We start from the raw sequence: 26,200 nt of genomic DNA, 5'->3' as shown, positions 1-26,200 counted from the left end.
CCAAAAGACGACTTTCACGTCGAGGTATGGCCATTATGAGTATGTGGTGATGCCGTTTGGGTTGTCTAATGCACCGGCAGTGTTTATGGATTTGATGAATAGAATCTTCAGACAGTTCTTAGACCAGTTTGTAGTGGTATTTATCGATGACATCTTAGTCTACTCTAAGACTAAGGAGGAGCATGAGGAGCATCTGAGGATCGTGTTGCAAACTTTGAGGGATCATGAGTTGTATGCTAAGCTATCCAAGTGTGAGTTCTGGTTAGAGAAAGTTGCTTTTCTGGGGCATGTGATCTCTAAAGATGGGGTAGCGGTGGATCCGGCGAAGATAGAAGCAGTGACAAAGTGGGAAGCACCAAAGAATGTTGTCGAGGTTTGGAGTTTCTTGGGTTTAGCTGGATACTACAGACGGTTCGTGAAGGATTTCTCCAAGATAGCTAGACCTATGACAGCGTTGATGAGGAAAGAGAACAGGTTTCGTTGGGATGAGAGTTGTGAGACGGCGTTCCAAACATTAAAGGAGCGTTTGACCACAGCTCCTGTCTTGGCATTGCCTGAAGGGACCGAGAACTTTGAGGTTTATACAGATGCCTCGAAGAATGGGTTGGGATGTGTGTTGATGCAGAATGGTAAAGTGATTGCCTATGCTTCTAGGCAATTGAAGCCTTATGAGGAGAACTACCCTACTCATGATCCGGAGTTGAAATTTGTGATGTTTGCTCTCAAGATTTGGAGACATTACCTTTATGGAGCAATCTTTAAGGTATTTTCTGATCACAAGAGTCTCAAGTACATCTTCACTCAGAAGGAGTTGAACATGAGACAGAGGAGGTGGATGGAGCTGATTGGCGATTATGACATGGAAATCATCTACCATGAAGGGAAGGCCAATGTTATAGCTGATGCTTTGAGTAGGAAGAGTGTACATTCCCTGTGTACAGCTCTATCTTTGATGAGGCTGAGAGATGAGGTAGCGAGCTTTGGGATACATATGATGCAGAAAGGAGATCCCATGGGTGATATGACAGTACAACTTGAGTTTTATGATGATATTCGAGGTAAGCAGGCGTTGGACCGTAAGATAGTGGAGTGGAGAGCTGGAGTAGAGAAAGGGACAGTGTCTCGGTTTTCTATTCATACAGACGGTAGTTTGAGGTTTGATGATAGGTGGTGTGTTCCTAATGATGAGGAGTTGAAAAAGACTATCATGACAGAGGCACATTGCACACCATATTCAGTACATCCGGGTGGTGACAAGCTATACAAGGATTTGAAGAAAACGTTTTGGTGGCCTGGGATGAAGAAAGAGAGACAGCTGAGTTTGTGTCCCGTTGTTTGACATGCCAGAGAGTTAAAGGGGAACAGCGATGACCACAAGGTAAGATTCAGTCTTTAGAGGTACCTGAGTGGAAGTGGGAATCCATCTCCATGGATTTCATTGTGGGTTTGCCAAAGAGTCAACAAGGTAACAACATGATTGGGTAATAGTGGATCGACTGACCAAGTCAACTCACTTTGTTCCAATGAAAGATACATGGACTAAGGCACAATTGGCTATGGCCTATCGAAAGAACGTGCTTAAGTTACATGGAGTCCCTAAGGACATAGTGTCTGACAGAGATGCGAGGTTTATATCGAGGTTTTGGAAGGAGTTGCATGAATCGTTGGGAACAACTTTGAAGATGAGTACAACATTTCATCCTGCGATGGACGGGCAGACTGAGAGAACAATCAAGACTCTTGAGGATATGTTGCGAGCTTGTGTGATGGATTTTGGTGGTAGCTGGGAGCAGAGGTTGGACTTGATAGAATTTTCTTACAATAACAGCTATCACACTAGTATTGGTATGGCACCGTTTGAGGCTTTGTATGGGAGAAGATGTAGGAGTCCAATCTGTTGGGACGATAGTCTTTGAGACAAAGTGGTTTTAGGACCGAGAGATGGTGCATGAGATGGTGGAGCATTAAGATGATCGGGGAACGGATGAGAGCAGCTCAAGATCGACAAAAGAGTTATGCAGATCTACATCGCCGGGATATAGAGTTTCAGGTTGGGGATAAGGTTCTTCTGAAAGTGTCTCCTATGCGTGGGGTTATCAGATTTGGGAAGAAAGGCAAGCTAAGTCAGAAGTTTATAGGGCCGTATGAGATCTTAGAGCGGGTTGGGGAAGTTGCATATCGTCTGGCTTTACCAAATTTGCATTAGAAAGAGTGCATAATGTGTTTCATGTATCGCAGCTGCGGAAGTATGTGAGTGACCCGTCACATGTGTTAGAGGCCGAGAACTTAGAGCTAGATGAGTCCTTATCATATCTTGAGGTGCCTAAACAGATTCTAGACGGAAAGGTTAGAAAGACTAGGAGTGGTGAGACAGTTCTGCTCAAGATCCTTTGGTCTAACCACGAGACCGAGGAAGCTACATGGGAGCCAGAGGAGGCTATGAAAGAGCATTACCGTTTCCTTTTTGATCAGGTATGTATGGTTACGGGGACGTAACCTTGTTTCTTTTAGGGGGATAGGAGATGATCGCGAACAGTTTTTTAAGAGTTTTATACCCCTTTTATATGTTGTGTCGGGATGTTTGTCGGGATGAGTTGGGTTAGTAACATGTTTTATGTTGAATTTTTTATGGTTGTTGAGTCGGGAATGTTATGGGAGTACCTTTGTTTAGTAGTGGTTTGAACTTCGGGGACGAAGTTCCTTTTAAGGAGGGAAGACTGTAATACTCCGTATTTATAAGTCTTGGTGTACTCTATCGAGTAAACCTTACTCTGTCGAGTAAGGGTAAGTTGCGTTTTAGAAAAGTTTCTGACCTGTTGGGTACTCGATCGAGTAGCTGGGATACTCGATCGAGTAAGGGGGTACTCGATCGAGTACCTCGGGTACTCGATCGAGTAGCCGGTTTTACGGGGAGTTTTCTCGGGTTTTGTTAATTATGCGATTAAGGTATATAAGCTTTATCGTCATTATTCTAAATCACTTTTACAAAACCTAAATTACTGTTTAAGAGAGAAAGCAAGCAAGTTCTTCATCCTAATCGCATTATTAGCAATACCCGGAGTTTGGAAGGTCAGTTCTTAGCATTGATTATACCGTTGAGTTCCGTGCGTCGAGGGTAAGATCTATGTACCCTTTTTATTGTCTTTCCTTTGATTTGGTTAAACCCTAATTTAGAGATTTGGGGGTTTTATGTGTAGTATGTGATTTGGTAGCCTTTATGTGTTGTATGATAGGAGGAGGGTTCATAGAGGAAGCTTTTTGATTCAGCAGTAGAGACCGTCTGATTGTATGCTTACCAGGTAGGATTTCCTACTCAGTATTAGTCCCATAATGGGATATTGGTTGATGCGTTGTGTTTGGTTGTTTGATATAGTAATTGTATTGTGATTGTGGTTGTGATCGTTGTCTATGGTTCGCGAGGCGTGGCCTCGGCTGAGTGGGGTCACTTGCGGGAGTGGCTTCACGCCCTAATTTCGCCTTCTGTGGAACCCGCCACAGAAGGGATGTGCACATTAATGGACAGGGTTATCGCTTACTATGTGGAACGGGGATTTGGTGGGTACGGCTGCGGTCCCCCACTGGCAGGGCTAGTCCAGTGGACAGTCAGTGATTGAGATGATTGGATTTGGCGTGATTGTGTGTGTGTGACAGTTAAGCTTTTTGTTTATCTTACTGTTAGTATATATTGAATTGTGTGATTAGTACTGACCCCGTTGTTGTTTTGTAAACCTGCGGTGATCCATTCGGGGATGGTGAGCAGATATTGAGCAGGTATTGAGATGAGTACTGGGATAGCTGGGATTGCCACGACATAATGATAGGAGTCTTCCGCTGTAGCTTATTAGTTGTTTACATTTCAGTTAGAACAGTCAGTTTGAGAACATGTATCGTACTTTTGGTTTGGTTTTGAGAATTGTAACTCTTCGCTAAGTATTTATAATTAAACGTTGTTTCTTCATTGTTATTTGATTATCATTGCCTCGGGTAACCGAGATGGTAATGTCTTCATACCTGGGTGGTCCTGGTAAGGCACTTGGAGTATGGGGGTGTTACAATACTGGTCATTGGGAAGCGTGCCAAGAAGAAAGCCCTCGATCGACCACTTTATGTGCTCGATCGAGCAAATGCCCAATTGAAAGTACTAGATCGAGTTATTTCAAACACTCGATCGAGCAAGCAATTTTTAGGGGTTCTCGATCAAGTAGAAAAATCACTTGATCGAGCAAATGGAGGAGGAATATTCTCGATAGAGCAGTTTCAAAACACTCAATTAAGCAGTTCAGGCTTATATCACACGAGGGAGTTTCTTTTTCTCTTACCTTATGTTCATTTACTTGTTTTATGTTCTTCCAATTCCTTCGGCACCCTTAATCCCTCAACCTAATTTCCCACTTTCTTCCCCTAATTTACCAAACAAATTGCCCAAATATATTTCTAAGCTTCAATTTAACCATTTACCCTTAATTGCATCATCAAATTCTCAATTAATTTGGGGAATTTTCGAGTTAGGGTTTTGAAATAATCGACTTAATTCGATTAAATAGAGTTTTCTTTGTTTTTAATTGATTATATTGTTGGGTAATCATCTAAGTAAGTTTCTTTCTCTTCCTTTATTGTTTATAATTGCAATTTTCCTTTAGTTTTATACAAATTAGGGTTTTGAAATTTGATTTGGGGAAATTTAATTTTGCTGATTGATTTTTAATTGGAACGTGCTTTTTGTTGTAGCTATGGATAACAGTAAAGAAAACGGAGTCGAAAAGCCAATGTCGTCGGCTGCTGCTGCTTCATCGACCCCTTCTATGGCCGTGGTCCCTACTGCGACCTCGGTCGCTGTTACCACTACGGTGTCGACCCCTGTTGTGTCGACACCCATCACTACTACTGCTGCTCCTGCTGTTACTACTGCTGCCACGGTTACCACTGTTACAGCTGCTGCTGGTTCACGGTCCGGGACGGGCACGGGTTTCCGTGCTGCTGCGTTACGGACCCCTGCAAGGAACGTTGCAGACACTTCTACGGAATCTCTACTTGAGTTTCCGGAGGTACGATTTTTGTCCCCGTCCCACCGTACTCGCTTTTTAAATTTGATGGAATGTCACATGACTTCGACCCGTTTTTTTTGTCTACCTTCCCTAAATACTCTAGGAATTTTAGCGCCCGTTGTTGACCTGCTCAATGAGAGGGAAATGTCGGGATTGGCCAATTTGAAAGAGCTCGTCTATCGGGGACTGACCTTAGAGTTTTTCAGCTCTTTTGAGTTTCACCCAGCGGCCTATGCGACTAACCATGGGAGTACTTGCATCACTTTTCGACTGTTTAACACTACCTTTTCCTGGACTTTAGCTGAGTTTGGGGAGCGGTTAGGTCTAGTTAGTGATGGTTGCATTGAGCATCCTAGGAAGCTCATGCCTCAGGTTTGGACTACACTTTCACACATCCCATACGGTCAGCGTCGTGGTGCCCACGTCCACTTACCCCCTGCCTGTTACTTTCTCCGTCTGCTTGGAGAAACTATTTTTGGTCGTCATGAGCCTAACAATGTTAATAATACTGAGCTGTCCATTTTAGACGGGTACCTAAACATTGACAGCGGTACCCCATTTGTTTTTAACATTGCCTACTTGACAGCTCAGCATTTTAACACTGTCGGGCTAGTGACTCGCATTGCCTGCCGCCTTTTCCCTGAATTTCCCCGTGGTCTTAAATATATGGATAAGGATAATGTCATTGACATTTCAGTCATGTTTTCAATGAACTGGCTAGCTGCTGACCATAGGACGTAGAAGATAGGCACTTCCCCGTCTGTGACTTTACCTTCACCCTCTTTACCTCGTCTTTCACCGTTGACTAGGTGACGGGTAGACTACCACCATCTCCACCTTCTTACCTCCTTGACTTCTCTCCTTTCGCTTCTAGGAAGCGTAAGAAGACTTCCCTTGCTGTTAGGGAAGTCGGAGAGGGGTCTAGACCTACACAGGCTAGGCTCACACACGCACCCGCGTCCGCGTCCACACCCGCGTCCACGCCCACGCCCATACCCCCGCCTACACCTACAACCTCTACCTCTCAGCCGTCTTTACTGGTTAATTTTATACCACCTCCTATTTTTTAGGCGCCTGAGGTCATGGACCAAAGGCGTCGTGATGCTCTTGTTTTGGATATGTGCATGAGAGTAGCTCGGATGGAGCGGGATCAGGCTCTCGCCTTATTCCCTCTTTACAAGTATCACATGCGTCGAGGCCGTTCGGTGCCAGATGGGTGGCCACGCCCTTCTTTTTACCGGTACCCGGAGGAGGGGTACCCTCAGTGTGAGAGCGAGGAGGACAAAGCCAAGAGAGAGGAGATGATCCGAGCTGATTTAGATGCTAGAGGTCATTCTAGGAGGAGGGGAGAGGAGGAGGAGGAGGACCCTACTTTCCAGATGGTTGACAAGGAGGGTGCGGACGAGTAGTTGCTGACAACTCACTTCCCCAGTTTGCTGGCTGGTTTGGGGAAGTTGTACATTGGGAGTATTTTTGCTTTTCCTTCTTTTCATCTCCTTGAGTTTATTTCATTTATTTTGCATTTGTGTTGTATTTTGCCTTTCCCTATTATTCAGCTGGTGTATGCTGGAGGACAATGAGGGAATTGTCCGTTTTGGTTTGGGGAGGGTAATGCACACTTTGAGTCCACATTTGCATTTGTTTTGCATTCACGTTTATTGCATTTTAGCTTGCATTGTTTTTCATTTATTTCGAAAAAAAAGAAAAATTCAAAAAAAATTAGAAAATCTGAAGAAAAAAAATCACGTTTATTTTTGCATTTAGGTTGAGTCGGAACAGTGTATTTCAATGATGAAATTGCACTACATTTAGTCCTTTTACTTAAGCCTTACAAAAACTAAATATCTTTTAGCATAGTCCTATTGCATAATCTACGAGTTTATGTTAAAATTTAGCTGAAAGAATAGACTTGACCTGAAATTTTGGCAACCTACTTATAATTTCTAAGATTTTAGAGCCTATAAACTGGTGTCATCCATGACCAGTTCATGTAGGATTGTGAATAGTTACTCCTTGCATAACATGTAACATTAATTTTCATAAGTATGAAATTCAATTACTTATTGCCTGCATACATTCGGGTTGGTGGTTGGTGTCACATGCAGGGAGGTGCTTACATTCCTTTTATTTCATTACTACCCATTAACTCCACATTTAGCCAAATTTGGCTTTTGACCCCTTAATTACAACCCAAACTTAGTGTGCTTTGTCAACCTAGCTTAGTTTGTTTTTGCGGGTATGTTGTTTACTGTGCCAAATTTGGTTTGGATTGAAAAACGAGAGTTGGTAGTATGGAGAAGGAGAATTGAAAAAAGAATATGAAAAAAATGAAAAAAAAAAACAGAAAGATTAAAAAAAAAAAAAAAAAAGAAGAAGAAAAGGAATGGAAAAAATGAGAGTTAAGTTACTCCTATGTTTTATTTTGATTTTATGAGGAGTATTTAGATGGTTTAGTGAGCTTATTGCCAATGAAGGCATTGTTTTTATTCTTGAAGCTGGTTTAGAAGTGGATGCTGTAATATTGGTTTGTTTAGGTGCTAGCTTGGCCATCACCCTCACATTCCCAAAAATATTTTGCCTCTTCTTACCCATTGCCTCACTTTTCCATACTTTTGTAACCCCTCGGCATGTGATAGGACCTCGCTGGATGGAATGTATGTGTACAGTAGCTAGAATTGTCTATCATACTAGATTGCATGCATGTTTATGTGGGTCGTATTTAGGTGAGCGATTTTTTATTATTTCTCTCTTACATATACTTGCTTATCCTTTGCTTCATGAGAGAATAGTGGCCCGTGAGAGTCCATTTTCAAAGGTCTTGCAAGGACGGCGGTTCAGCTTTATTATAAACATCTTATAACTAGTTTGCATTTGACAGTTTTTGCTATAAGTGTTAGTTTGCTTGCATTAAATTGGTTCAATGGACGATTTGTAGCTGCCTCTGAGTTTTCATTCCGTTCCGTTAGTTAGTTACATATAGGTTGCTTGGGGACAAGCAAAGGTTTGGTTTGGGGAAATTTGATGTGTGTTATTTATATAGTCTTTTTAAGTCTTATTTGCATGCATTTCTATGTATTTTACGTAGTATTATGCTATAAATGTCCCCTGAGTCGTATACTTTGGTTTGCTTTGTCTTATTGGCAGGGATGTACCAAAGAAGATGGAAATGAGGGTGTCACAGTTGGTATCAGAGCATATTTGCTCCCGACGCACGTTTGTGCACCCCAATATAAATAACTTGACCTTGAAATAATAAACTCGAGAGATGGGTAAGATGGGTAGACTTAGGACCTTATGTTGTAGTCTCTTTGTGTTTGCTCTTTGTTAGGTACTAACCTGTTTGTTGATTGTCATTTAATAATTGTTGCGTTCTTGGATCAATGACCGTGAGCTTATCTATAGCTAATGGAGTTATTACCCTTATTATAAAAAAAAAATTTGAACTAAAGGTTTTGAAAATATTTTAATGTTTTTCACTGGTTTTAACGTCAATTAGTGTTAAAGCTTGTTATTGGAGACGTTTGATAATTAGTTTTATCATTTGTTGGTGTAAAAAAATGTATTTTTTTTATGTCTTTGAATTGGAATATTGATGTTCTTGAGTGATCGCCAAGAGTATCTCCGTTCCATTGAAAGGACACTTATATTTTAAGAAGATCAAGATTTAGTGCCTATTGTTGAGGATTGAAGATTTGTTCAACCTTTGAAGAATGCTTCTACTTCCTTGAAGATGTTTCTCGTTCTTTTTGTATCTCGCCTTATTCTTAATCTCTTGGTGCTTATCCTTCTTCTAAAGTCCCTTTTGATTTACTTTAAAAGCTACGCTTGTACTTCTAACTTGTCCTTTGTTCCTTGCTTATCCAGTTATCCTCCCTTAACGCCATTTGATAGTACACTTTCTTTTGAGGAATGTTGACCTTGGTTGGAAAACTTGACTCTTGATGAGATTGTTTGTTTTTGACCCTTAACCCTGGCTTTGAGAAGTCGTGATGTTAGAAAGACTTAGGTAAGGTGATGAAACATACTTAGTGATTCTTATACCTAGTTCCTTGACAAAGTGAGTATAATTGATTTGTTGGATTTGATTTTTAAGTATAAAAGTTTACTCGTTATTTCCTTGTCTTGAATACCTCCCTAATTCTAATATCTCTTACTGGTTGTTAACTAGTTATCTTTATGAATCGACTCTTTTAGTCTCACATCTTGACATGTTCATATATCCTTTTTTAAATTTCCTATCATTTCCTGACCTGGTTATTACCCTTTGTTTCTTTAGTGGAGTGATGACATTGTTGTTTGAGATTTGAGTATCTGACATTTCCTTGTTGTCTAATTTCCCTTTATCCTTGACCATAAGCGTTACCGTTCATACCTCATTTCCTCGCTTCATCTTGCTCCTCCTTTAAGTTTGACACTCGTATCTTGTGAAACTCTGTCTTTGACATCCTTGTAATTTTGACTTCAATTTCTACCCTATGAAATTCATTATAGCTCTCTTGTTGCTTAAGTTTGAGCTCTCTTAACATATTTTGTTTTTATGCTATCTAAGTTACTTTCCTTTTTGTACAACTTCTAAACTTTCAAGCTACTAGTTTCGATTCATTCTTAAAAGTTTATGTCACTTCTGCAAACCTAACCTATTTTTGAAGACTTGAAAATGAAAATTTGATTTAGTTCCCTATTCCTTCCTTGAATATAAACTCAATTATCGTAATTTTAATTACTAAACCCAAGATTTCGTTAAGTTTTGTCCAATTTCTGTTAACTTTGATCTATTTATGACTTCTTTGTCAAAGTTAAATGTTACATTTTCAGGGATTTGACTCCCATTTGGCTTTAAAAGTGAAATCTTTATTTCTATTTTGGCTTTTTGCAAAAGAAAATTTGAGTAGATTACCTTTCTCTTATTTGGATTTTAACGTTGATCGGATGTTAGAACTAGTTATTGGAGATGTTTGATAACTTGTTCTACGCTTGTCGGCGAATAGTTTTTGTTTTAAATTTGTCTCTGACTTGGAAAGTTAGCGTTCTTGTGTGCACGACAAGAGCAATTCCGTTCCATGAATGAGACTTATATTTTTGAAAACTCTTCATTAATGTTTTTGAAGGTATTTTGATTTTTGATTTATACAAATGATTTGCCTTTTTACCTTATCTTTGATTTGGAATGTGATGTTCTTGAATACGTAACGAGAACACATCCGTTCTTCTGATGAGAGTCTGGTTCTGTCGGAAAATTTTAGTTGAAGTTCTTGAAAGAATTTTTATTCTTACGATAAGTGACCTTTTAAATGTTTTAGTTACCGATTTCAATTCCACTTTTATTTTCATAACCTTCCATTTCTACTTTCAAGTTTCGAGGACGAAACTTTTTAAAAGGTGGGGTGATTGTAACACCCGCGAATTTTCCATCTTGACATTTTAAATTTATTAAACTGTTCGATTACTTTATTTCATATTTTTGAATTATTCAATTTAATTAATTTTATGTCAAACACGATTTTTATAAACGTATTATATAAAAGCTCGTTTATATAAAAATACGTACGATTAAATTATATCTTTAAGGCATGATTTATATAATAATATATATATATATACGTATTTTTGGTCGGATAATAATAGTGACGATAATAATGACCGTAATAATAATAATTCCCGTCTCAATTTCCGTCTAACTATAGACCGTCACATTTTCATATATGAGGCTAATTTATTCGGACCAATCTGATCCCTACTACACCTACTCACTCACCTTATCTCTATTATTACTATTATTATTATTATTATTATTATTATTATTATTATTAGTATTGTTGTTGTTCCCTACGTATCCACCCCCATTTCCTTTTCTTGTTCCTTTTCCTGGCGTCAAACAGCAGCAACAATAATCCCCTACAACAACTCCATTTTCGTGACATAAAAACCCAGATCCCGCCTTCATTTCTCAACCAAACTCCATTATTTTTGTACCATTAGCTTCCTCGTCCATTCCTCGTTCTTTTAAGGTAATAAAGTTTGAGTTTTGACTGAGTTTTCAAAAAGGTCGTCTTAAAAGACAGCTCGGTTCTTTATACTTTTCCTCATTTTGTATGCTCAGTTTTAGTTGCGTCTCACTTCCGTCTCATTTCATTTGTCTTAAATTCCGTCTCGAAAATTTATAGCTATGATGATTTATCATACAAGTATATAATAATAATTATATATACCTTTTGTTTAGTTGGTTGTATGTGAGATGGGTTGAATAAGGGGTTGGAGTAGCCAAATACGAATCGTAGTATGGTAACGTGATTTGGTTTAAGGACTAATTAAAGATAATTAAAGTTTGGTAGCATGATGTCATCGACATGAATAATCGTAGCAATGGGACTCCACTCTCCAGGGAATGAATTTTGTGTACAACGGATCAGGTTGTTTGCTAGAGGTGTATTATTAGTTTAATAAGTGGATTGACACAGAAGTGTGTTAGATTATGCGTAAAGGGTTTTGTATATTGATTGGTTGGTCGAAATTGAATTATATTGAGAATTGAGGTATTGGATTTTTTATATTGTATTTTAATTGTCGTACCCTTTGGCCTCGACCAGTGGGTGAGTAGCTTAGAGTTATACTCTAAATGTTGAGCAATTCCTTTAATGGAAATCTGGTTACTATAGAGTATTATATTATGAGACGGAGTAATGAGTAGGACGGAGTAATGAGAGAGATGGAGTAGAGAGTTGAGATTGAATTAATTATTGGGACGAGAGTGACTATTATAATGTTGGCGTCAGCTTTGAGCGTATAATCATGATATCTGGTTGTTCGGGTTGTGTTGAGCGGGTATGGGGAGTTAGTTTAGGTACGTGTTTGTGGTTGTATTAACCCCGTATGATGGTTGGTTGGGCCGTGTTTTGGGTCTTGAGTCATAGTATTAGTTTGCCCATGGCGCAAATTCGGTCATTGAAATTATTTGAATGTCCGTCTCATTCTTATACAAATACATGTACATTCACTTATATGGGTTGTTGTCGTTGGGATGTTGGCCTAGCAGCGGCCTGGCCGTGGCCTGCTTGAGCCTGGCCGTGGCCTGCTGTAGCCTAGACGTGGCCTGCTGTAGCCTAGCAGCAGCTGGCAGTGGCCTGGCCGTGGCCTAGGCAGTGGCCTGGCTAAGTCGCGAGTTTGGGCCGTATCTATAAATTGTTTTGACGCTAGTTTGGTTTATTTAAAAAAATAATTAAATTAATTTACGTCTCATATTTTATATAAGGATAATTCGTTAATATCGTCCTTTCACATAATTATTTTAGGTGACTCATATGTGGTTGAAGATGAAGAGTAATTTTGGGTTTTAGAAGCTTTCTCAAGTTATTACTTGTCTCTTTGCTAGCGTAAGGTAACATATTTCGAGTTACTCGACGAATAAATGTCACATTCTTTGTTTTCTTGTATGATCTTGTGAATGTTATTTGAGTGGTTTATTTCGCATGAAAATATGGGTTGAATTCATGTCTTTTGTAAGTATAAGTTCACATATTAGTATGGGAATGAAATGGGAATGATTAATTGATGCTTAAAACGGTGTTAAAATGAACAAAAACGGAGAAACGGAGGATTTGGGGTGGCGGCCCGATTGACCGGCAAGCAGCCCGTGCAGCCCACGGCAGCCTACAGGTTGGCTCCCGGTCGGCCCGTTGCTTGTTTCCGCGATTTTTCATGCGTTGTTCGTCGTTTCGGGTTTATTAATGTTATATTTAGTATAAGTAACATATGGGTAATCTTTTGAAATGAATAATGTTAGTATTAAATATAATGTTGATGGTAAAATCATGCTTATATTGGTAGTTTGCACATGTTAGGATAGGTTATGATATGAAATTGTAATGAATAGGCTTGAAATGAATTTTATAGCGATAATTGCAATGTTTGGATGATTATGCCGAAAACTGAGCCCTTAGTCCCTTTGACTGAATCGATGTCAGTCAATTGTGTGATTGGTCAGCCGCGATTCAACCCGTACCTGTCGCAGGGCTGGGGTTGCGGGTAAAAATTCGGTTGGATGAAATTATTGTGCGAATTGGATATTTGGCCTTATTCTTGTTTTAGGCCATTTATTATGTTTTTATTTCACATGTGTTGTTGGTTGATTTGAATGGTTTCTTATATTGTAAAAACGGCCCTAGATTCCCTGAAACCTTTAATATTGTTAATATTGCTTGAAATGGAACTGGTATTGAATACTTCTTGCAGGTTGCTTTCTCATTCTTATAATTTGGGTAATGGAATATATAATGGTTATGAGTACCACTAATATTGAGGATTGTGTTGTTGGCCAGCTGCTTATATGTGTGGTATTTTGTGTTTGTCATAGATAGGTCTTTATAGTCTTTGACGAGTGTATGTTCACTGCTTAATAGCCTTTGTGTTCCTGACTTGGTGGGTTTATATCCAAGTTGGGGCATGACCTCGTTACTTATTTTGAAAGTAAGTGGTCAGCTTAAGTACTAGCCAACCCTTTGGTGGACTCCTTAGGGTACTCACTTGGTTTTATAAAATTGTGGGTCTTGGGTGCGGTGGTGTGTATCCGCATGTCTAGGTCTCATGCAGATTTAGAACTAGGGTTGTGTTGTGTCTTGGCCATGTTTTTATAGAACCTCTGAGCCAGGATACCGGTTCGATTACCTTCCCTACCTCGTGGTATAGACTCGAGTTACAAAGTGACTATTGACCGTGCTAAGAACTTATGCCTGTCTTTGATATATTGTCCTTTCTTGTATGGTGATTTTATGAATTGTAATAGGTGAGATGCAAGTCGGTTACAATTGATAAAGTTTGGATTACCGTTTGTTATATATTTCACATGATAGCTTAAATTGGTCAGTTTAGTGTTCATACGTTAGAATACTCGATAATTAAATTATTTATGATGTTGTTTACATGTTACATTAAATATGACATTTCGTGGCTAGGAGGTCTCGAAGTTACTCCCCACTGAATTGTGGCTTTCGTGTTTGTATAAAATGCGATTGACAGGTTGATGATGTTTAGATGGGGTACATGGACGAGCTAGCGAGCAAAAGAACCTTGGACCTAGTTTGGTTATATTTTGTAGTAAACCTTTAAAAATATGGTTGTGTTTATATTTTGGAGGGACATATGTCTCCCTCTTTTACTTTGGTTTGTATCACTTTATTCTCGCGACTTTAGCAATGTTATGTAAATTAGTTTGTTAGTATTTGCAGGTTTTGGCACTCTTCATTTGGAAATGTTTGTGAATGGTTAGAAAAGTTTTTAAAATTACAGGTTTTATCTAGTTGAACCAATTACAAACATATCCTGTCAGTTTTTCTGTAGAATTTACGTGTTTAGTTAAAGCTAAAAATGAGGGTGTCACAGTTGGTATCAGAGCATATTTGCTCCCGACGCACGTTTGTGCACCCCAATATAAATAACTTGACCTTGAAATAATAAACTCGAGAGATGGGTAAGATGGGTAGACTTAGGACCTTATGTTGTAGTCTCTTTGTGTTTGCTCTTTGTTAGGTACTAACCTGTTTGTTGATTGTCATTTAATAATTGTTGCGTTCTTGGATCAATGACCGTGAGCTTATCTATAGCTAATGGAGTTATTACCCTTATTATAAAAAAAAAATTTGAACTAAAGGTTTTGAAAATGTTTTAATGTTTTTCACTGGTTTTAACGTCAATTAGTGTTAAAGCTTGTTATTGGAGACGTTTGATAATTAGTTTTATCATTTGTTGGTGTAAAAAAATGTATTTTTTTTATGTCTTTGAATTGGAATATTGATGTTCTTGAGTGATCGCCAAGAGTATCTCCGTTCCATTGAAAGGACACTTATATTTTAAGAAGATCAAGATTTAGTGCCTATTGTTGAGGATTGAAGATTTGTTCAACCTTTGAAGAATGCTTCTACTTCCTTGAAGATGTTTCTCGTTCTTTTTGTATCTCGCCTTATTCTTAATCTCTTGGTGCTTATCCTTCTTCTAAACTCCCTTTTGATTTACTTTAAAAGCTACGCTTGTACTTCTAACTTGTCCTTTGTTCCTTGCTTATCCAGTTATCCTCCCTTAACGCCATTTGATAGTACACTTTCTTTTGAGGAATGTTGACCTTGGTTGGAAAACTTGACTCTTGATGAGATTGTTTGTTTTTGACCCTTAACCCTGGCTTTGAGAAGTCGTGATGTTAGAAAGACTTAGGTAAGGTGATGAGACATACTTAGTGATTCTTATACCTAGTTCCTTGACAAAGTGAGTATAATTGATTGGTTGGATTTGATTTTTAAGTATAAAAGTTTACTCGTTATTTCCTTGTCTTGAATACCTCCCTAATTCTAATATCTCTTACTGGTTGTTAACTAGTTATCTTTATGAATCGACTCTTTTAGTCTCACATCTTGACATGTTCATATATCCTTTTTTAAATTTCCTATCATTTCCTGACCTGGTTATTACCCTTTGTTTCTTTAGTGGAGTGATGACATTGTTGTTTAAGATTTGAGTATCTGACATTTCCTTGTTGTCTAATTTCCCTTTATCCTTGACCATAAGCGTTACCGTTCATACCTCATTTCCTCGCTTCATCTTGCTCCTCCTTTAAGTTTGACACTCGTATCTTGTGAAACTCTATCTTTAACATCCTTGTAATTTTGACTTCAATTTCTACCCTATGAAATTCATTATAGCTCTCTTGTTGCTTAAGTTTGAGCTCTCTTAACATATTTTGTTTTTATGCTATCTAAGTTACTTTCCTTTTTGTACAACTTCTAAACTTTCAAGCTACTAGTTTCGATTCATTCTTAAAAGTTTATGTCACTTCTGCAAACCTAACCTATTTTTGAAGACTTGAAAATGAAAATTTGATTTAGTTCCCTATTCCTTCCTTGAATATAAACTCAATTATCGTAATTTTAATTACTAAACCCAAGATTTCGTTAAGTTTTGTCCAATTTTCGTTAACTTTGATCTATTTATGACTTCTTTGTCAAAGTTTAATGTTACATTTTCGTGGATTTGACTCCCATTTGGCTTTAAAAGTGAAATCTTTATTTCTATTTTGGCTTTTCGCAAAAGAAAATTTGAGTAGATTACCTTTCTCTTATTTGGATTTTAACGTTGATCGGATGTTAGAACTAGTTATTGGAGACGTTTGATAACTTGTTCTACGCTTGTCGGCGAATAGTTTTTGTTTTAAATTTGTCTCTGACTTGGAAAGTTAGCGTTCTTGTGTGCACGACAAGAGCAATTCCGTTCCATGAATGAGACTTATATTTTTGAAAACTCTTCATTAATCTTTTTGAAGGTATTTTGATTTTTGATTTATACAAATGATTTGCCTTTTTACCTTATCTTTGATTTGGAATGTGATGTTCTTGAATACGTAACGAGAACACATCCGTTCTTCTGATGAGAGTCTGGTTCTGTCGGAAAATTTTAGTTGAAGTTCTTGAAAGAATTTTTATTCTTACGATAAGTGACCTTTTAAATGTTTTAGTTACCGATTTCAATTCCACTTTTATTTTCATAACCTTCCATTTCTACTTTCAAGTTTCGAGGACGAAACTTTTTAAAAGGTGGGGTGATTGTAACACCCGCGAATTTTCCATTTTGACATTTTAAATTTATTAAACTGTTCGATTACTTTATTTCATATTTTTGAATTATTCAATTTAATTAATTTTATGTCAAACACGATTTTTATAAACGTATTATATAAAAGCTCGTTTATATAAAAATACGTACGATTAAATTATATCTTTAAGGCATGATTTATATAATAATATATATATACGTATTTTTGGTCGGATAATAATAGTGACGATAATAATGACCGTAATAATAATAATTCCCGTCTCAATTTCCGTCTAACTATAGACCGTCACATTTTCATATATGAGGCTAATTTATTCGGACCAATCTGATCCCTACTACACCTACTCACTCACCTTATCTCTATTATTACTATTATTATTATTATTATTATTATTAGTATTGTTGTTGTTCCCTACGTATCCACCCCCATTTCCTTTTCTTGTTCCTTTTCCTGGCGTCAAACAGCAGCAACAATAATCCCCTACAACAACTCCATTTTCGTGACATAAAAACCCAGATCCCGCCTTCATTTCTCAACCAAACTCCATTATTTTTGTACCATTAGCTTCCTCGTCCATTCCTCGTTCTTTTAAGGTAATAAAGTTTGAGTTTTGACTGAGTTTTCAAAAAGGTCGTCTTAAAAGACAAATTCGGTTCTTTATACTTTTCCTCATTTTGTATGCTCGGTTTTAGTTGCGTCTCACTTCCGTCTCATTTTCGTCTTAAATTCCGTCTCGAAAATTTATAGCTATGATGATTTATCATACAAGTATATAATAATAATTATATATACCTTTTGTTTAGTTGGTTGTATGTGAGATGGGTTGAATAAGGGGTTGGAGTAGCCAAATACGAATCGTAGTATGGTAACGTGATTTGGTTTAAGGACTAATTAAAGATAAATAAAGTTTGGTAGCATGATGTCATTGACATGAATAATCGTAGCAATGGGACTCCACTCTCCAGGGAATGAATTTTGTGTACAACGGATCAGGTTGTTTGCTAGAGGTGTATTATTAGTTTAATAAGTGGATTGACACAGAAGTGTGTTAGATTATGCGTAAAGGGTTTTGTATATTGATTGGTTGGTCGAAATTGAATTATATTGAGAATTGAGGTATTGGATTTTTGATATTGTATTTTAATTGTCGTACCCTTTGGCCTCGACCAGTGGGTGAGTAGCTTAGAGTTATACTCTAAATGTTGAGCAATTCCTTTAATGGAAATCTGGTTACTATAGAGTATTATATTATGAGACGGAGTAATGAGTAGGACGGAGTAATGAGAGAGATGGAGTAGAGAGTTGAGATTGAATTAATTATTGGGACGAGGGTGACTATTATAATGTTGGCGTCAGCTTTGAGCGTATAATCATGATATCTGGTTGTTCGGGTTGTGTTGAGCGGGTATGGGGAGTTAGTTTAGGTACGTGTTTGTGGTTGTATTAACCCCGTATGATGGTTGGTTGGGCCGTGTTTTGGGTCTTGAGTCATAGTATTAGTTTGCCCATGGCGCAAATTCGGTCATTGAAATTATTTGAATGTCCGTCTCATTCTTATACAAATACATGTACATTCACTTATATGGGTTGTTGTCGTTGGGATGTTGGCCTAGCAGCGGCCTGGCCGTGGCCTACTGTAGCCTGGCCGTGGCCTGCTATAGCCTGGCCGTGGCCTGCTGTAGTCTAGCAGCAGCTGGCAGTGGCCTGGCTGTGGCCTAGGCAGTGGCCTGGCTAAGTCGCGAGTTTGGGCCGTATCTATAAATTGTTTTGACGCTAGTTTGGTTTATTTAAAAAAATAATTAAATTAATTTACGTCTCATATTTTATATAACGATAATTCGTTAATATCGTCCTTTCACATAATTATTTTAGGTGACTCATATGTGGTTGAAGATGAAGAGTAATTTTGGGTTTTAGAAGCTTTCTCAAGTTATTACTTGTCTCTTTGCTAGCGTAAGGTAACATATTTCGAGTTACTCGACGAATAAATGTCACATTCTTTGTTTTCTTGTATGATCTTGTGAATTTTATTTGAGTGGTTTATTTCACATGAAAATATGGGTTGAATTCATGTCTTTTGTAAGTATAAGTTCACATATTAGTATGGAAATGAAATGGGAATGATTAATTGATGCTTAAAACGGTGTTAAAATGAACAAAAACGGAGAAACGGAGGATTTGGGGTGGCGGCCCTTGATTGACCGCAGCCGTGCAGCCACGGCAGCCCTGGGTTGGCCCGGGTCGACCCGTTGCTTGTTTCCGCGATTTTTCATGCGTTGTTCGTCGTTTCGGGTTTATTAATGTTATATTTAGTATAAGTAACATATGGGTAATCTTTTGAAATGAATAATGTTAGTATTAAATATAATGTTGATGGTAAAATCATGCTTATATTGGTAGTTTGCACATGTTAGGATAGGTTATGATATGAAATTGTAATGAATAGGCTTGAAATGAATTTTATAGCGATAATTGCTATGTTTGGATGATTATGCCGAAAATCGAGCCCTTAGTCCCTTTGATGAATCGATGTCGATCAATTGTGTGATTGGTCGGCCGCGATTGAACCCGCACTGTCGCAGCAGGTGGGGTTGCGGGTAAAAATTCGGTTGGATGAAATTATTGTGCGAATTGGATATTTGGCCTTATTCTTGTTTTAGGCCATTTATTATGTTTTTATTTCACATGTGTTGTTGGTTGATTTGAATGGTTTCTTATATTGTAAAAACGGCCCTAGATTCCCTTAAACCTTTAATATTGTTAATATTGCTTGAAATGGAACTGGTATTGAATACTTTTTGCAGGTTGGTTTCTCATTCTTATAATTTGGGTAATGGAATATATAATGGTTATGAGTACCACTAATATTGAGGATTGTGTTGTTGGCCAGCTGCTTATATGTGTGGTATTTTGTGGTTGTCATAGATAGGTCTTTATAGTCTTTGACGAGTGTATGTTCACTGCTTAATAGCCTTTGTGTTCCTGACTTGGTGGGTTTATATCCAAGTTGGGGCATGACCTCGTTACTTATTTTGAAAGTAAGTGGTCAACTTAAGTACTAGCCAACCCTTTGGTGGACTCCTTAGGGTACTCACTTGGTTTTATAAAATTGTGGGTCTTGGGTGCGGTGGTGTGTATCCGCATGTCTAGGTCTGCGCAGATTTAAGACTAGGGTTGTGTTGTGTCTTGGCCATGTTTTTATAGAACCTCTGAGCCAGGATACCGGTTCGATTACCTTCCCTACCTCGTGGTATAGACTCGAGTTACAAAGTGACTATTGACCGTGCTAAGAACTTATGCATGTCTTTGATATATTCTCCTTTCTTGTATGGTTATTTTATGAATTGTAATAGGTGAGATGCAAGCCGGTTACAATTGATAAAGTTTGGATTACCGTTTGTTATATATTTCACATGATAGCTTAAATTGGTCAATTTAGTGTTCATACGTTAGAATACTCGATAATTAAATTATTTATGATGTTGTTTACATGTTACATTAAATATGACATTTCGTGGCTAGGAGGTCTCGAAGTTACTCCCCACTGAATTGTGGCTTTCGTGTTTGTATAAAATGCGATTGACAGGTTGATGATGTTTAGATGGGGTACATGGACGAGCTAGCGAGCAAAAGAACCTTGGACCTAGTTTGGTTATATTTTGTAGTAAACCTTTAAACATATGGTTGTGTTTATATTTTGGAGGGACATATGTCTCCCTCTTTTACTTTGGTTTGTATCACTTTATTCTCGCGACTTTAGCAATGTTATGTAAATTAGTTTGTTAGTATTTGCAGGTTTTGGCACTCTTCATTTGGAAATGTTTGTGAATGGTTTAGAAAAGTTTTTAAAATTACAGGTTTTATCTAGTTGAACCAATTACAAACATATCCTGTCAGTTTTTCTGTAGAATTTACGTGTTTATTTAACGCTAAAAATGAGGGTGTCACAAGAAATACTTGACCGAAGAAGAAGAAGCTGGATTCCGAGTCGTTCGCCCGAAGAAGAAGCCAAAGAATGTTCCTGTTGAGAAGTAGATTGTAGATCGAAATGGAAAGACTAGGCCTCGAGAAAGACCGCTCGTGATTAGGTCAGAGATAACGCAAGAGCGTCCCCCTCGAGGTCGAGACAAGAAGTATGACATGAAAGATAAAGGCAAGGGGAAGATGGAAGAATAGAAATAGCCTAAGTCTTTATATTATTTATTATTATTAATTATTTTGGTAATAAATGGCGGAATTTTTAGAATCCTAGCCTAACATTTTATTTCAGCATTTATATATTATTTGGCGTATTATTAATAGATAAATAAACCGATTTTTTTCAGTTAGGAACTTAAAATCAATTCCCATTATTTATTCTTTCGAATTCCAGGTGCCAAAGCAAATGTCCTTCTATTTACATTTTTTATTAGAAATTGATTGGATTGTATCTTGTGAAGGATTGCCTACGAATTCATTTGAAAATGAAATCAAACCCAGAACGTAGTTCGAAAATAGAAAATGTAAAAGAATAAATGTTCGAAGCAAGAGCTTGTAATGAACATAGGAATAAGCATGGTGCTTTGCTTACTCTTAAGAATGAAATTAAGTTATATTGATGATACTGAGGATAAATAAAAATGCCAAAACACAAGGGCGAGGTGGCACGAATCTCGAGGTTTGGCCGGTGCCATGTATTTCGTGTCGCAAGAGCGGCACGTGGGTCCTACGTGGTGCGTTTTTAATTCTATTCTAAGGGTAATACCGCTTAAGTTGGTCTAGATTAGTCGGATTTGAAAACTCGTTCCCGTCTAAGTCTGTAATTCTAACTACACCCCCTGAGAGTATGGATTTGACTAAATAAGGACCGGCCTAATTAGGTTTGAATTTTCCCCTTGGGTCGACTGGTAGAAGAGCTCTAAGAGATTTAAGCACTAGAGCTCCCTCTTTGATGTTCCGAGGTTTGACTTTCTTGTTGAAGGCTCTCCTAATCCGTGCTTGATATGTTTGAACATTATGCAAGGCACGTAGTCTTCGTTCGTCTGATGCGAGTCCGTTTCGTGTTCACAAATTAAGATGTGGTCGTTGGGTCACGGTCGAATCAAAACACAATTTATAGCTTCACAAACAACTCTACAATTAGTAAAGAGGCAAGTAAAGGTCGGATCCCAAGGGACGGGTATTGAAATGAGATTTCTATTGCAACTAGTGGTGTCTAAGGGGTGTCACAAATTGGGTTGATGTAGAAGGTCACTAAACTAAAATAGCAATGAAAATAAATAAGCAAGATGAATTAAAGGGGTGTAAACAATTGATTAAAGGCACTAGGGTGTCATGGGATCATAGGGGAATCATGGGATATGATCATACAAACATGTTCTCAAATTATAAGCAAGCAATTATTGTTGTGATGGATTGAGTTGGGTTATATCTTACAATCCTAGGAAAGTTTGGGTCCCGGAGCCGAATCGATTAGATTGTACAACACCTACAAGTCGACTTAATCTTCCCTACTCAACAACATGCATGGTCTAATGAGACTCGAGTTGGGTTATGTCTTACAAGTCTCATTGAAAAGATATAAGATGATAGTAAATGCAAGGATTCATAGGCTTAGCATTTCATCAAATATAACATGTGCATTGGTTGGGATCAAAACAAGCAACCAAATAAAACGTGAAAGCATATTAAATTAAGCATGAATCATTCCCCATGTTGGTTTCCCCTAATCACCCATTAACCCTAGCTAAGAGACTACTCACTCATTATCATGTTGATCATGCTAGCAAGGTTGTCAATCATACCAACAATATGAAACATGATGAATAAATGAAAGTAATTAACAATAATTAAAAATGGATTAAGAGATTATACCTACTAATGATTCCAATAATAAAGCAAAGATAAAAGAAGTACTTGAATGCTTGATTGAGAGGTTGTCAATCTCCCAACAATAACCCAAATAATCTTCAATTACCCAAAATAAAGGATGAACAAAAGAGAGATTAAAGAACTAAAACTTGGATTAAAACTTGATTAATACTTGATTACAATATTAAAGAGAGATTTGATTGATATTAACTACACTAATTATTGATAAGAAGAACATGCTCTTCTAATTAGACTAATGGGGTATTTATAGTGGAAATTAGGGAGGATGCATTAGGGTTAACTAAGAACTAAACTAGTAATTACACTTTTTAGATTGAGCAAGGAGAAGCCGGTATTTTTCGAGAGAAGGGCTTATTTCTTCGTAGCTTGGAGAAGAGGAAAACGTGCTGTGCTGGAATCCGGGCGGAATAAGGTCGGGACGGGCGGATTCTGGCGTTGGAATCCGAGCGGATTCAGGGGAATCCGGTCGGATTGTGGAGGTGGAATCCGAGCGGATTCAAACAAAGCCGCACGGATTGTGCAGCTGCGGGACGGACGGATTGGTGACAATCCGCTCGGATTGTCATTTAGCAACATATCTTCTTCTTTTCTTCCCTTTTCTTCATAAAGTCCTTGGGGATTTCCTTGGGGACTCAAGGATCCTTTCTCAACATTGCTCTTCTACTATAATATGTACAAAGGCCTTCTAATCTTGTCTCTCCTTGATGCTTGGTCATTGAATTTGATCAATTTAGTCTCGTTTTGCCATGAAAATGCAAGATTCTTACTCCTTTCCTACCAAGGGATCAAAATCTCAAAGAATATGCAAAACAAAGAACTAAAGATAAGAAATGACCCAAATATGCACTAAAAAGCATGGGAACAAGGCTAATTCGGGGGCTAAATATGCGCTAATTATGGTCACATCAAATATCCCCAAACCGAACCTTTGCTCGTCCCGAGTAAAGAGGTGACAAAGACTAGGACCAATACTAACCTATCCTAATAATATAGCCGATATGAGACAATTAGCGGGTCTCACTCCGCCCCTTCAACTCACAACAAGACAACCATGAGGTAGGATGCCTTCTTGCAAGGCAAGGTGGGTCTTGCCAAAATGGCGACACATCCAAACATTAAGCACAAAAAGTCACATAATGGATGCATCTACAAAAAGAATAGCCACTTCCTCATCAAGTGGCGGAGGCACTAAAGAGGAACAAATTTAAGAGCATGTAATCCTTCACAAATACTAGTTTAACAAATTACTAAGTCTAAGAGGATGGCACTAAATCACCTCCAAATGGTGTTAAACTAGACTACTTTCGTCCTCAATTTCCAAATGCTTTCGTCAAGAGCGATCGGATGGTGCTGGAATGATGATCCCTATGATGCTAGTAGCATATGACATGACAAGTCTTGAATTCTCTACAAAAGTAAAGGTCATGGATCGTCCCAAACTCGACCAAGTGGCTTGACAAAAGGCTTTTTGGGAATGAAATGCTCAAATCTTTATTCACAACGGGTGGATATGACTAGTACTCAAAATTGTCCTCATTTCACTTTCACATTTCAAAAATTTAAGATGGGGTTTGTCCCTTCCGGGCTAGTGTCCTTTGCTTTCGCCAATCGCTTATTAGGCAACCGGTTAACCTCTAGACAATAGCTTTTCGGGGTGATAGTCACTCTGTCTCTGGGCGGCCGAATTCACAACCGTATGGGGGCCCAATTCAATGGATCCCGCACCAAATCACATCGAAGTGGTACGCCTCCATCAAAACAACTTAAATTTCTCAACTTTCAACAATTCATAACATTTGAGGTTTCCTTGGCATTGCATTACTTCCACATGACAAAATTTCTTTGAAATGAGCACTTCAAGCTTATTGATAGAAAATATTTTTGGGTTGCCTTACCACAAGGTCAAACAAGGTCACCTAGACAAGTTAACCAAGTCCACATCGCATCATGGGGTTGGATAGGTGACTCACATGCAAACCCTTGACTAGGCTTTGGGTCATGGGTCAAAACACACTAGTATGACACTATCTAGGGTGTTTTACAACCATTCTAGTAGGCAAACTCTTAAGTTGAACAAGTATTTGTAATGGCTTAGTTGCTCTTGTCAAAGTTCCTAAATAGGCATTTTTCAAAACATTTCTAACATGCAACTACATGCCATGATGCAACTAATATAAACATCATAATGCAAGTGATTCTATAAACTAATATGTCAAATAAACTAAATGCAAGTCCTAAGTTCACATTGTTATACCGCATCAATCAAAATAAAGCCACATAGTCATCAACATAAAGAGGAAAAAGGAGATTGGAAAGATCATACCATGCGGTCTTCAATATCCTCATGTCTCGGATGTGGTGTAGTCAATCAATGTGAACAAGGATAGAACAAACACAATATATACAAGACAATATATACAAGACTATAAAAGGAAATAAACATGTTTTTGGGTTTTCAATTTTCAAATTTTTATGATTTTTGAGATTTTTCAATTTTTTTTTTTTGGATTTTTTGAATAAGAGTTAGAATTCCCATCCCCACACTAATATGGGCATTGTCCTCAATGGCCAAAATGATGGAAATTATGCAAAGATGATGCATGATTTCTATACTAAATGCAATCTATACTAAGCTACACTACATGATGCATGGTTTTTGTTATGACGGAGAGGATAATTTAGATTACCTCCCGTTGTGTATGCATTAACTTCCCCAAACCGAGTGAGTCACTATTGTTAATGTCCAAGGATGGGTGTAGTTCATGCACACACTATGCTATGCATGAAACTAATTTGTCATTTTGGATTTTGAAAATGGGAACAATAAAATGTGAACACCTCAATGGTACCGAGGTGTGAGTCCTCTAATGGTGCTAGGACTACTCCAACAATGATCAAAATTATATTTAAAACAAAGAGAGAAATAGACAAACCATGAGAGGGTAGGAGTCTCCAAGGCTTGATAATCTTCCATCATGCTATCATCATCACTTTCCTCATTAGAAGTGGCCACATTGCCACTTCCCTTGTCATTTGCTTCTTCACTTTCTTCCTCATCTTGCTCATCATCATCTTCACCATCCTTTTCTCCTTCACTTGCTTCTTCCTCAATATTATCATCAACTTCTTCATCATTACCAACAACCTCATTGTCACCCAAAACGACCCTAGATGCACCCGGAAATAGGACTTGTCTATCGGCCCAACTAGGCAAAGGACAAGATGGATCAAGTAGTCCTTGCCTAGCTAAGTGTAGGAGGGGTGGATATTGAGCCAAGTAGGCATTTTTCCGATCTTCATAGGCTTGCTTGTGCATTGCTTGCATGAGAAGAGTCACATAGTCTTTCCTAGCTTCAACTCCTTCCGGCTTGAACTCTTCATACTCAAAGGGGTAAGGTGGTATGACAATGGACGAGGAGGGCATTTCAAGATCACCCTTTTGTTGTTGAATAATATACTCGGCCTCTTTAGAAAGGGGAAGTAGATAATTGGTCCGGTGGACGCTTAGACGACAAATCTTCGAAGGCAAGGTGAACGATCTAGCTTCACTAGTGAGCCATCCATACTTAGTGTCAAGGGGGTTATGGGCAACTCACTTGAACTTGTGTATCATAGTGTGCATATCAACAAGATGGCCACCCTCCTTTGCTTTGTACTTGTTATCCTTATTGAAGTTAGGATCAAAGTGCTT

The 26,200-nt window shown here is 38.1% G+C and overlaps 2 long non-coding RNA genes across 2 annotated transcripts; both read left to right on the top strand.

Annotated features, from left to right (window-relative positions):
• Positions 1 to 10,901: 10,901 nt before the first annotated feature.
• Positions 10,902 to 14,142, top strand: LOC141595514 (uncharacterized). Its single transcript, XR_012522275.1, has 3 exons — positions 10,902 to 11,053; positions 12,335 to 12,420; positions 14,058 to 14,142. It is a non-coding gene; the product is annotated as an uncharacterized LOC141595514 (long non-coding RNA).
• Positions 14,143 to 17,077: 2,935 nt separating this feature from the next.
• LOC141595472 (uncharacterized) lies at positions 17,078 to 20,585 on the top strand. The gene is made up of 3 exons (XR_012522273.1): positions 17,078 to 17,231; positions 18,511 to 18,596; positions 20,225 to 20,585. It is a non-coding gene; the product is annotated as an uncharacterized LOC141595472 (long non-coding RNA).
• The last annotated feature ends 5,615 nt before the right edge of the window (positions 20,586 to 26,200 follow it).

Source organism: Silene latifolia, chromosome 1 (genome assembly GCF_048544455.1).
Source record: "Silene latifolia isolate original U9 population chromosome 1, ASM4854445v1, whole genome shotgun sequence".
NCBI classification, from domain to species: domain Eukaryota; kingdom Viridiplantae; phylum Streptophyta; class Magnoliopsida; order Caryophyllales; family Caryophyllaceae; genus Silene; species Silene latifolia.
This window is presented reverse-complemented; position numbering and strand designations above follow the sequence as displayed.